The sequence below is a fragment of the Protopterus annectens genome, chromosome 7.part0 (genome assembly GCF_019279795.1).
Source record: "Protopterus annectens isolate FY-2018-M chromosome 7.part0, PAN1.0, whole genome shotgun sequence".
NCBI classification, from domain to species: domain Eukaryota; kingdom Metazoa; phylum Chordata; order Ceratodontiformes; family Protopteridae; genus Protopterus; species Protopterus annectens.
In genome coordinates, this window is record NC_056739.1 from 996646962 (window position 1) to 996659828 (window position 12867).

Consider the following 12867-nt stretch of genomic DNA (forward strand, 5'->3'; position numbering starts at 1 on the left):
CATTCTTTAGCTATGTCAAGAATCTTAGTGGCAATGCTCAGATATGCTCGGAGTTAGTGCAGAATGGCACAAAATTCACTAAACCAACCGATATCGCCAATATCCTGGCAGACAAGTTCAGTGCAAACTTCACTCCCCTCTCACCCTCAAAAGGACGCATAACCATACCAGAAGAATGTAGATCCCCTGAAATCACAGACACTCAGGTAAAAACAGCCCTCTCCAAACCCAAAAACATAACATCAATGGGACTGGACGGTGTCCCAGGCTGCATCCTGCATGAGCTCAAAGACGAACTAACCCCTCACCTGTTCAACCTCAGCCTCTCCACAGGCTACGTACCCATTGAGTGGCACACAGCAATAGTTATTCTGTTCCATAAAGGTAAAGCCACAGCAGACCTCAGGAACTATTGCCCTGTAAGCCTGACTGGCTTGGTCTGCAAGGCTATGGAGCACATCATCATGGAACTCTGTAACAGAGGCATTGGGAACCTCCAAATACTGGACCCTACCCAGTTCGGCTTTGTTAAGGGCAGATCATGCCTACTAAACCTGGTGGACTTCTTTGAGACAGTTACCAAGGCTATAGATGAGGGAAAGGTGGTACACACAGCCTACCTAGACCTTGCAAAGGCCTTTGACACCATTCCCCATTCTGGTATTATAGACAAGCTCACCAGCCTGAACATAAACCCCTATGTCACAAGATGGGTTGCCAAATGGCTCACGGACAGAACCCACATGGTGAGAGTTGCAGGAGCTAGGTCCAACTCTAAACCAGTTACAAGTGGCATTCCCCAGGGCTCAGTCCTAGGACACCTCCTGTTCGGCATATACTTCTTAGAGGTACAGGCAAGCACAAGAGTACTATGGCTGACCAAGTTCACAGGCAACTGCAAACTAGGGGGCTATAACTGACTCACTGGCTGACACAGACATCCTCCAAAAGGGTCTCACTGAGACAGATACCTGGTGTCAAAATCATGGGCTCAAGCTAAATGCCAAAATGTGCATAGTCATCCCCTTTGGAAAAAACAAAGTACCCACAAACTACCACAAAAGTGGTAGTCCCCTAAATACGGAAGACGTAATAAGGGATCTGTGGACCAAAGTAGATAGTAATCTCTCCTTTGATAATCACATTACCAAAGTGGTTAGAAAATCCTTCTATGTGGCCTACCTAATCACAAAAGGGTTCACATCCAGATCAAAAGAGGTCATTGTGCCCCTCTACTCATCACTCATCAAACCCATCATAGAGTACAATGCCCCAATTGGGATGTACCTTACAAGACACCTACAACAGCTGGAAAGACTACAGAAGTACCTCACCAAAAAGATCACTAGCCTCAAACAGATGCCCTATGCCCCTCGACTAAAGAAACTCCAGCTGTACTCGGTTGCATACCGCCTCCTCATAGTTGATCTCTGCCTGACATACAAGGCCATGTCCAACCCAGAATTGATGGACATGCTCCACCTAAAGAAAACCATACCCCCTTGAGCCACATGGTCTAGGGATCTAAACTTCATCACAGCAATAAATAGGACATGCTGGAGGGATAGATTCCTGTCTCAGAGACTTCCCATGCTTTGGAACAAGATTCCAATCTACATTAGGCAGAGCTCCTCACTAACACTCTTCAAGAGAAACCTTGATGAGTGGATGGGACACAGAAAGTTTACCCCAGGCATCACTTCAGTGGCTGTGCTGGAAAGAGGCACAGGGAACTAATTTAAGGGGGCAGTGAAAGCCAACACATTCTGGCTAGGCTTATAAATGCCTTTGGGAAGATAGCCTAGTACCTACCTATGTACCTAAAACATCCACAACCGACATGTGTGGGTATAGAACTCCTAACAGAGGTCTATATCACACTACAGCAGTTATGGCACATGCTATGGAGATTACTAGCCTATGTCCTTCCGAGAGGTGTATTTCTAGGTGGATGACATCAGCAGCCTTGCCAAAGTAGAGCATACAAATTGTATGGAGTGTAACTACCCTAAAAACTATTGCTCTCTACACAGACATGGTCAGATAGACACACACACAGTTACCAAGGCTGGGGTTAGAACTCCTACCTAAATATTTTATCACACTACAGCAGTACACAGCTATGTGACATGTCACAGGGATTACCGAGATACAACCTTCCCAGCTGTGTATTTCTAGGTGGATGACATCAGCAGCCTTACTAATGGAGAGCATTTAAATTGTAGGGGGTGTGACTACCCTAAAAAGCATTGATTTCTACACAAACAGACAAACACGCACACACAGTTGTCAAAGCTGGGGTTAGAACTCTTACCTAGCTACTTTATCACACTTCAGCAGTATGCAGTTATGGGATGTGCCACAAAGATTACTGGGATACACCCTTCCCAGAGGTGTATTTCTAGGTAGATGACATCAGCAGCCTTACCAAAATAGAGCATTTAAAATGTAGGGGGTGTGATTACCTATTTTAGCACACTACATCAGTGTGCAGTTATGGAACACATCACAGAAATTACTGAAATACAACCTTCCCCGAGGTGTATTTCTAGGTGGATGACATCAGCAGCCTTACCAAAGTAGAGCATTTGAATTGTAGGGGGTGTGACTTCCCTAAAAAGCATTGCTTTCTACATGGACAGAGTCATACAGACACACACACACACACACACACACACACACACACACACACACACACACACACACACACACACACACACACACACACACACAGTTGCCAAGGCTCCTACCTAACTAGTTTATCACACTATAGCAGTATGCAGTTATGGGATGCGCCACAGAGATTATTGGGCTAAAACTCTCCCAAAGGTGTATTTCACAGTGGATGACCTCAGCATGCTTGTCATAGTGGGCTATGGGGAGGGCAGTGTGTGTGCATGGGCCATAACCCATTCATCTAGGGGTTGACACGCCATATGCAGGCACAACCTGGGTCATACTTCACAGGTATGTGTATACAGCTGCTAGATGACTATTTCCTTGAACAGTCATGTTGCACAGCTGGCACATGCACCACATACTCTGTAATGCTGACAGATACCAGTGGCTAGTATCTGCAGTGAGTGCCATCTGACCCTTGTGTGGTTGTGGCCCTTTGGCTGTGTGCTGGGTGGGACAGGCCTGGATGGCTACTTGTCAGAGTCACCCTCTTCCACACATCTATGTACATCTACCTTTGGCTTATTATAGTGTGTTGTCCTTACATATATGCCTGTATTCCTATCCACTGTGTGTGCAAAGCATGAGTGGTGCATACTGAGGAGTGTCTGCACTAACATCTGCGGCTGAAAGATATGTCTGGTCCACTGGTGTTTGCAGACATGGCCTTCATGTGTTTAAGTGTGTGAGCATGCCCAGTATGACCTTTCAGTATATTGTTGACTGACAGCGCCTTCATTTCTCTAATTGTGTGGGCATGCCCAGTATGGCCATCTGTATTGAATGCATGGATCGAGTCCAGGTAGTCTGTACTGCAGTGCTGACCTTTGTGTTGTACACCTACAGGTAGTGTGCTGTCTTTGCAGGGTATCTGTTGATAATTTGGCATTGACTGTTACTACATTTCTGCATAGGATGAGGGGGGCACACCTGACTATTTCTACATTTCTAAACAGAATTGGGGGGAGGCACACCTGACTGTTACTACATTTCTACGTAGGATGGGGGGGCTCACCTGACTATTTCTATGTTTATACACAGGACTGGTGGGGGGCACACCTGACTGTGACTACATTTCTACATAGGATGGGGGGGCACACCTGAAACTTGTACACATTTGCTAGGACTGCACTGATATGTCGGGTACTCCATTTCATTCTGTGGTCTTACCTATCGTGCTGACTAGAGGCATACCAGTGTACTACAAATCTTAGCTTTTAATTACCTAGATATTAGTTTCTGACTTCCTACCCTTCAAAACTGACATCCCACTGCCTGACCTGCTGTAGTCTGTCTGTGTAGGCCTGCGGGGGGGAGGTTACCCATAGTCCTCATTCAGAGGCCATAGCACAGTCTTTGTTTGTATTTGTCTACACCTGGCCTGCTGGCTGTGACTGTTGTTGGGTATGTGAACCTCCCTGACTGGCATGTGTGAGTCACTTACCTTGTGGGTGTCCCAGTATTGAGGGTGGTGCTGCAGGGCTGCCTATGTCGGATGCACATAGTACACTCCCTACACATGGTTAAGCACAGGTAGTGTAATGTTTGGCATCCCTTTTACTGTATGTGAGAGTCAGACAGAGGTGTTATTTCCTGTGTCCCTCCTGTGTCAGTGTATGTGCTATGCATTTTCTCTTTGCCAAGGCCAGGGCATACTGGGCACACCCCCTTCTGCCTACTAAGGCAGGCTCAGGTTCTTCCTCCTCTGAGTCACTCTGTGCTTGTGCAGACCTTGGCAATGGTGGGGGGCTGTGTGGCCCTGCCCCATGCTGTTCCTGCTGCAGCTGTTTCCACAGGATCATATTGTGTAGCATGGCATATACAAGGACAATATGGGTACATGCAGATGGTGAGTATTGTAAGGCTCCACCGGATGTGTCTGGGCACCAGAACCATGACTTCAGCATCCCATACACACGCTCTACTATAATTCTGGTCTGTGCGTGTGCCTCATTATGGAGTTCCTGTTCAGGTGTGTGTGCATTTCTGATGGGTGTCACCAGCCATGGCTCCAGTGCATATCCAATGTCCCCCACTAGGTGACTGTCAGGGATATCCCCATTGGCAAATCTCTGGTACAGCTGTGTCAGATGCCAGATGTGGGAACCATGATAGCTTCCAGGGCAGCCAGCACACACATTCATTATTATGCCCTGGCAATTGATGGAGAGGAAGCCCTTGTGGTTGATGTTGATCCTGCCCTGCTCACTGGGTGGTGCTTTGATGCATATGTGCATGCAGACTATAGCACCCACTACCTCAGGGTATTCTGCTATTTGGTGGAACAGTTGCATATTGCTCGCCAAGCCTCACGGGTGTTGGGGAAATATACGTGCTCACCGACATGTGCTGACATGGCATCCAGGAACTGGTGGAGTACCCCGGATGCTGATGCCTGTGCAATCCCCATCATATCCCCAGTTGGCCTTTGGAAGGTACCTGTAGCTAGTATTTGTAGGCCTACACATTCCTTGGTATCCACTGGGATGGGTTCCCCTCTGTTAGTTTTGTGTGTCAGGCGTGGCCGGCACAGCTCAACAATTTGCTGTAGGAGGTCCCTGTCTGCCCTATACCACTCCACTATCTCCAGCTCATGTAGTCCCTGGTAAGTTACCCTGGGTCTGTACACTCTTTTCTGTCTCCTCACTGTGGGTTGGTCGACAGCATTCACATCCTCACCACCCTCAGCCTCTTCCACAAGTTGCTGTATGATAGCTATTGCAGCCCCTGTCATTTTGCTGTTGTGAGTGTTAAAAGTTCCCTGCTTGTTTACACTGGTGGTGTAGAGTGTGGGAAAAACCAGAGGGGAAGGTGTTTGCATAGTTTATAGTAGTGTTCTGGGCTGGGCTGGGCTGGTCTGCTGCCTGTGTAATTGGCTGATTCTGATACATTTCACCTGCCAGCTAAGATAGTTCTCATTGATTACCTTCCTACTGCTGTTTTCCCTTCCCATTGCCTTCCTGTTTAAGCCCTGGTGCACGCCACACAAACAGAATGCTCACACGTGAACACTGCTGCTACTTCCTGGTTTAACTTCTTTTTTCTTCCTGTAAAACCCGATGTACGGCATGCATATTCACTTAGCAGGTTTAGACACACCCCCTAGCTTAGCTCTGCTAAGCTAGGAGCAAACCTGAGCCACAGGGCTTCAATCCACTTACAGTATGCCTGACACACACACCCATGATATCACCTAACTCCTAGGCTTGCACCAAGCTATTCCTACTCTTACACTGTTGAGACCTGACTCACATGCTGGGGAAAACTGGGATTCACAATCCTTCCCCTCATTTGCATAGGATTGCCTGCTAATGCATAGTTACATGTCTCACACTGAGCCTCCCCCTTAGCAACCACTACTCACTGGCCATGTTGTCTTCTGCCTGCCATGGACTTACATGGCAGAATACTGATTTTAGTTAGATTGCTTAACTTAAGTTCATTTTGTTATTTTCCCCCAATCCCATTTGCGCGCCGCTGCCCTACGCTTAAACAGCCGAGATTGAATAAAAAAAAATTAAAGTTGATTTTTGTGGGGGGGGGGGTTACTGTTTGCAATGCCAGTGGCCTTATACCTGGCCATTGGCATGCTTACTACATGATATGCAGCCTTTATTTGGAGCTGTCACAGCTCCATGTTGGATTTTGCAGAAATGTACTCGGTTTCTAACTGAGTACATTTCTGCAGATAGCGCTAGTCTTACACGGACGGTTGCAAGCTTCTTGCATTACAAAAGCACCTCATTTGCATAGATTTCTCCTGCAAATGGGGTGATTTGCATACAGAGGCTTAATCTGTGCAGGATTAGAGCAGGAGCACTCATGCACACCTCTGTAGGCTATTCCTGGATCGCACAGCAGACATATTGCCTGCTTGAGCTCCTGCACCAATCTTGCATGCCATGCAAGCTATAGAGAATCCGGGGGGAATGCCCACCATCTGGGAGACAGCTGTTGATGGATTACTACCAAACCTCCTTAAATCATACACACAGAGGGTTTAAGTCAACCTCTACCCTTCCAAATCCTGGGGAGTGCAGTGACAGCATAAAGCTAATCCATTACTATGGCACTTGTACAAATGGTAAAATTGTAAAGTAGAAATTCTCTCGTTTGTTTAACTCTCATTTTTCAAAATATTTTTAATAATATGTGTACTACTGATTGAAACATCTAAACAAAACCCTAGCCCTTTTCATTTCTCCATTTTTAAAACTGTAAGAGTACTTACATGGCTTCACAGGCAGCTGCGTATATATTTCCTAAGTGCCATATGAGTTTGTTCCTATAGTATCTACTATTGTGTTAACAATGGGGCAAGAGGTGTTTTGATACTATAAATGATTGTAAAAATGTAATGGTGGTACAACAGTTAAATATTATAAAAGAGTAATATTGGTACAACAGTTAAATATTATAAAAGAGTAATATTGGTACAACAGTTAAATATTATAAAAGAGTAATGGTGGTACAACACAGTTAAATATTATAAAAACGTAATGGTAGTACAACAGTTAGATATTATAAAAGAGTAATATTGGTACAACAGTTAAATATTATAAAAGAGTAATGGTGGTACAACACAGTTAAATATTATAAAAGCGTAATGGTAGTACAACAGTTAGATATTATAAAAGAGTAATATTGGTACAACAGTTAAATATTATAAAAGAGTAATGGTGGTACAACACAGTTAAATATTATTAAATCGTAATGGTTGTACAACAGTTAGATATTATAAAAGAGTAATATTGGTACAACAGTTAAATATTATAAAAGAGTAATGGTGGTACAACACAGTTAAATATTATAAAAACGTAATGGTAGTACAACAGTTAGATATTATAAAAGAGTAATATTGGTACAACAGTTAAATATTATAAAAGAGTAATGGTGGTACAACACAGTTAAATATTATAAGAACGTAATGGTAGTACAACAGTTAGATATTATAAAAGAGTAATATTGGTACAACAGTTAAATATTATAAAAGAGTAATGGTGGTACAACACAGTTAAATATTATAAAAGCGTAATGGTAGTACAACAGTTAGATATTATAAAAGAGTAATATTGGTACAACAGTTAAATATTATAAAAGAGTAATGGTGGTACAACACAGTTAAATATTATAAAAACGTAATGGTAGTACAACAGTTAGATATTATAAAAGAGTAATATTGGTACAACAGTTAAATATTATAAAAGAGTAATGGTGGTACAACACAGTTAAATAGTATCAGAGCGTAATGGTAGTACAACAGTTAGATATTATAAAAGAGTAATATTGGTACAACAGTTAAATATTATAAAAGAGTAATGGTGGTACAACACAGTTAAATATTATAAAAATGTAATGGTAGTACAACAGTTAGATATTATAAAAGAGTAATATTGGTACAACAGTTAAATATTATAAAAGAGTAATGGTGGTACAACACAGTTAAATATTATAAAAACGTAATGGTAGTACAACAGTTAGATATTATAAAAGAGTAATATTGGTACAACAGTTAAATATTATAAAAGAGTAATGGTGGTACAACACAGTTAAATATTATAAAAACGTAATGGTAGTACAACAGTTAGATATTATAAAAGAGTAATATTGGTACAACAGTTAGATATTATAAAAGAGTAATATTGGTACAACAGTTAAATATTATAAAAGAGTAATGGTGGTACAACACAGTTAAATATTATAAACACGTAATGGTAGTACAACAGTTAGATATTATAAAAGAGTAATATTGGTACAACAGTTAAATATTATAAAAGAGTAATGGTGGTACAACACAGTTAAATATTATAAAAACGTAATGGTAGTACAACAGTTAGATATTATAAAAGAGTAATATTGGTACAACAGTTAAATATTATAAAAGAGTAATGGTGGTACAACACAGTTAAATATTATAAAAGCGTAATGGTAGTACAACAGTTAGATATTATAAAAAGTAATATTGGTACAACAGTTAAATATTATAAAAGAGTAATGGTGGTACAACACAGTTAAATATTATAAAAGCGTAATGGTAGTACAACAGTTAGATATTATAAAAGAGTAATATTGGTACAACAGTTAAATATTATAAAAGAGTAATGGTGGTACAACACAGTTAAATATTATAAAAACGTAATGGTAGTACAACAGTTAGATATTATAAAAGAGTAATATTGGTACAACAGTTAAATATTATAAAAGAGTAATGGTGGTACAACACAGTTAAATATTATAAAAAGCGTAATGGTAGTACAACAGTTAGATATTATAAAAGAGTAATATTGGTACAACAGTTAAATATTATAAAAGAGTAATGGTGGTACAACACAGTTAAATATTATAAAACGTAATGGTAGTACAACAGTTAGATATTATAAAAGAGTAATATTGGTACAACAGTTAAATATTATAAAAGAGTAATGGTGGTACAACACAGTTAAATATTATAAAGCGTAATGGTAGTACAACAGTTAGATATTATAAAAGAGTAATATTGGTACAACAGTTAAATATTATAAAAGAGTAATGGTGGTACAACACAGATAAATATTATAAAAACGTAATGGTAGTACAACAGTTAGATATTATAAAAGAGTAATATTGGTACAACAGTTAAATATTATAAAAGAGTAATGGTGGTACAACACAGTTAAATATTATAAAAACATAATGGTAGTACAACAGTTAGATATTATAAAAGAGTAATATTGGTACAACAGTTAAATATTATAAAAGAGTAATGGTGGTACAACACAGTTAAATATTATAAAAACGTAATGGTAGTACAACAGTTAGATATTATAAAAGAGTAATATTGGTACAACAGTTAAATATTATAAAAGAGTAATGGTGGTACAACACAGTTAAATATTATAAAAACTTAATGGTAGTACAACAGTTAACTATGGGTTGTCAGAGGAGCACTGTTGCAGCATCACTTATGGTAGTATATATTAAGAATATTTCATGAAACGCAATATACTTATTTGAGGAAAAATTCCAGACTACAGTACTATGACAATAAAAATTCATTCATTCATCTGCCATTTACAAGCAGGGGCCTGGGAGATAAACCATTTACAGGTTCCCTGGTTTCATTACAGACATAGGTGCCAAGCCAGGGATGAATTTCCTGTTTCCCATCCAATTGTCCAAGTTACTCTTGAATTGGGTAAGGGAGGAGCTCTGCTTCACATGGATGGGGAGCCTGTTCCGGAGACAAGGTAGTCTCTGGGATACATACCTGTCTCTCCAGCAGATGCTATTTATATCACAGGTGAGGTTTAAGTCTTTAGAATGGGTAATTCTGGTAGTTTGTTTTGCAGGAGGTCCATCAGAGTCATGTCTGACAATGCCCTGTATGCCAGGAATAGATCAACCCTCAACAGCCTGTAGAAGACAGAATTCAGGGATAAGGCCTTGAGGCAGTCTGCACTGGACATTTTACTTACACGCTATATTTTTTTAGTGAGGAACCTCTGTGGACATTCCAGTTTCAGGCAATGCCAGGTTAGGTACATACCTAAGGATGCATTGTACTCAATGATAGGTCTGATGAATGCCGAATACAGTAGAACAATGAGAACAATGACATCTTTGGACCTAGATGCCATACTTTGGTTTACAAGTTGTACAACATAGAATGACTTCCTTACTACTGTAGGCATGTGCTGGTGTTAGGTTAGATTACTGTCTATCTGTGGCCTACGTCCCTGTCTACTGGGTCAACTGTAATGGGTGTGTTGTCCATTACCAGGGGTGGATGACTTCCCAAAGGATACTATTATTCATTTTTTGGCATTTAGTTTTATTCCATGACTGACACCAGTTGTCTGTGTCAGCCCTTCCTGGAGAACATTTGTATTGGTGTGGGATTCAATGACAGATCCTAACTTGTAATCATCTGCAAATTTAGTCAGCCAGAGACCACCGACATTGGCCTTGACTTCAGGGAAGAAAATGCCTAAAAGGAGCGGTCCAAGGACCAATCCCTCAGGGACTCCACTTGTTACTGGCCTCTTTGTAGAGGTGGACTCCCCAATTATAACTTCCTGGATCCAAACTGTGAACCAGTTGGCTATCCACCGGGTGACATACTGGTTTGTACCTAACCTCTTGAGTTTGTCAACAATGCCAGAGTAGGTTATCATGCCCAATGCCTTGGCCAGATCAAGGTAGGCAGTGTGAACAATTTTACCAGGTTAAGTAGGCATGACCTGCCCTTGATGAAACCAATCTGGGTTGGGTTCACTGTCTGGAGGTTTGCCATATCATTACTGATCATTTCCATGATATTTCCTTCCAAGGCTTTGCATATAAGACTGGTGTAGCTTATGGGTTCGTAGATGGCCCACCTTTGTGCAGAGGGATGACTGTTGCTGTTCTCCATTCATGAAGTATGAAGCCTGTTGGAGGCTACAGTTAAACAGTAATTCCAGAGGTCCTGATAGGTCATGTTTCATGCTATTTTGAAGGCATCCTGGGATATTGCCTGGGCCCACTGATGCAGGGTTCTTGGCCTTAGAGAGAGCATTAAAGACCTGTTCCCTAGCAATAACAGTGGGAGTTATATTTGATGGGATTTCCTGAGAGAAGGTTGCGGGAGAGAGAGGGGTAAAGTTGGGGCTGAATTTGTCAGCCAGTAGGTTTGCTATATCTTTTAGCTTGGTATAGGTGGCTCCTTTTGCAAATACACAGTTTGTGTATTTCCTTTGAGGTTGCAAACATAGCTAAAGAATGCCTTGTGGTTTTCCTTGGCTTGGGAGGTGTAATTTACCTCAAATTTGTCCTCTGAGTTGTTTGTTTAGTTTGATGAAAGTGGTTTTATCCTGCTGGGTGCTGCACCTCCTAATTTTTGTCATGATTTTCTTCCTTCTGTTATACAGCCTATTGATTCTGTGATTCAACCAGGGTGGCTTGTTTTTTGAGCTAGTTCTCTACTTCTTCCTGGTGGGTACAGCTGCCTCTATGCAGCTATTAACATGTTTGTAGAGGTTTTCTGTGAACATGACATTTATAAGTGATGTAATGAGCTATACCTTTTTCTGTAGCAATATCTGAAAGCAATCAATGACTGCCATTGGGACATCACAAAAAACTTTATCTGTCAGACACTGATAACTATATGAAACGTGTACAATGGTAATAAGATACTATATTTCTGCATGTCTGCACTAGGTCTGAAAGTGGTCCTTACTGATACAATCTACCTATCTAAGCATCGTAAATCAGTAAATGTATGCTTAAATAAATCAACTTAATCTCATCTACTTCTTCAGTCAAAAACATGTTAATGGTGAATTTTTTGTACAGATCAATAGAAGAAAATATTACATTTTTATTAGACATGCACTCATTTGCTGGCTATGATTTCCATTGATTTATGTAAAAAATAACTTCTTCTCCAAACTATTATTTCTCCTAATCCTGTTTGTAACTTTCTCTGATCATTCACTCAAAATCCCAGAGACAAGATAATCTCTGGAATTCAGCAAACATCCGTGCAGGAATAGCTTATTCCTGCATGGAAGGGACCATTCCCATGCAGCACGGCATCGCGCCATGCATATGTATGAAGGCACCCTGCTGTGCTCTAAAATGGACACAGTTCTGTGTATGAGTGCAGAGGGGTCTGTCTGAGAGCAGTACTCACAATACACATGCCCCCAGCACTCCATAATTGCAGTACGGCAATGTAATGGCAGTGAGAGTGCCCGCGGAATACCTCTCAACCTCTTAGAGTAAGAAATCTGGAGAAAGCAAAGAAGTCTGACTCGTACAGACTTAGAAAGTTGATAGGTTATGCATTAGCATGAATGTGCTGAAGGGTACGAAGTCTAAAACGCAAATGTCTGTCAGTATTTTCTAACTACAATCTTTAATGATTTGCCACTAATCCACCCGAAAGCCACAATTCTATGAAAAATAGATCAAAAATCTAAGGCAAATATCCGGGCAGTGTGTGACAATCTGTACAGTTGAGAGGTATAGAGACACTGTTAGCGTCCATGGAGCATAGCTGAAATGCAAAGCCTGCCATGCCATTACCATTGTAAAGGCACAGCCCCCACAGATAATGTTGCAGAAATCAATGTGCATACCCCTACAGTACAAAAATAAAACACAACAGTTTCATTTTTTTTTCAGTCCCCAATAAAGTTTAAGCATAGCTGAGCGGGTGTGCGC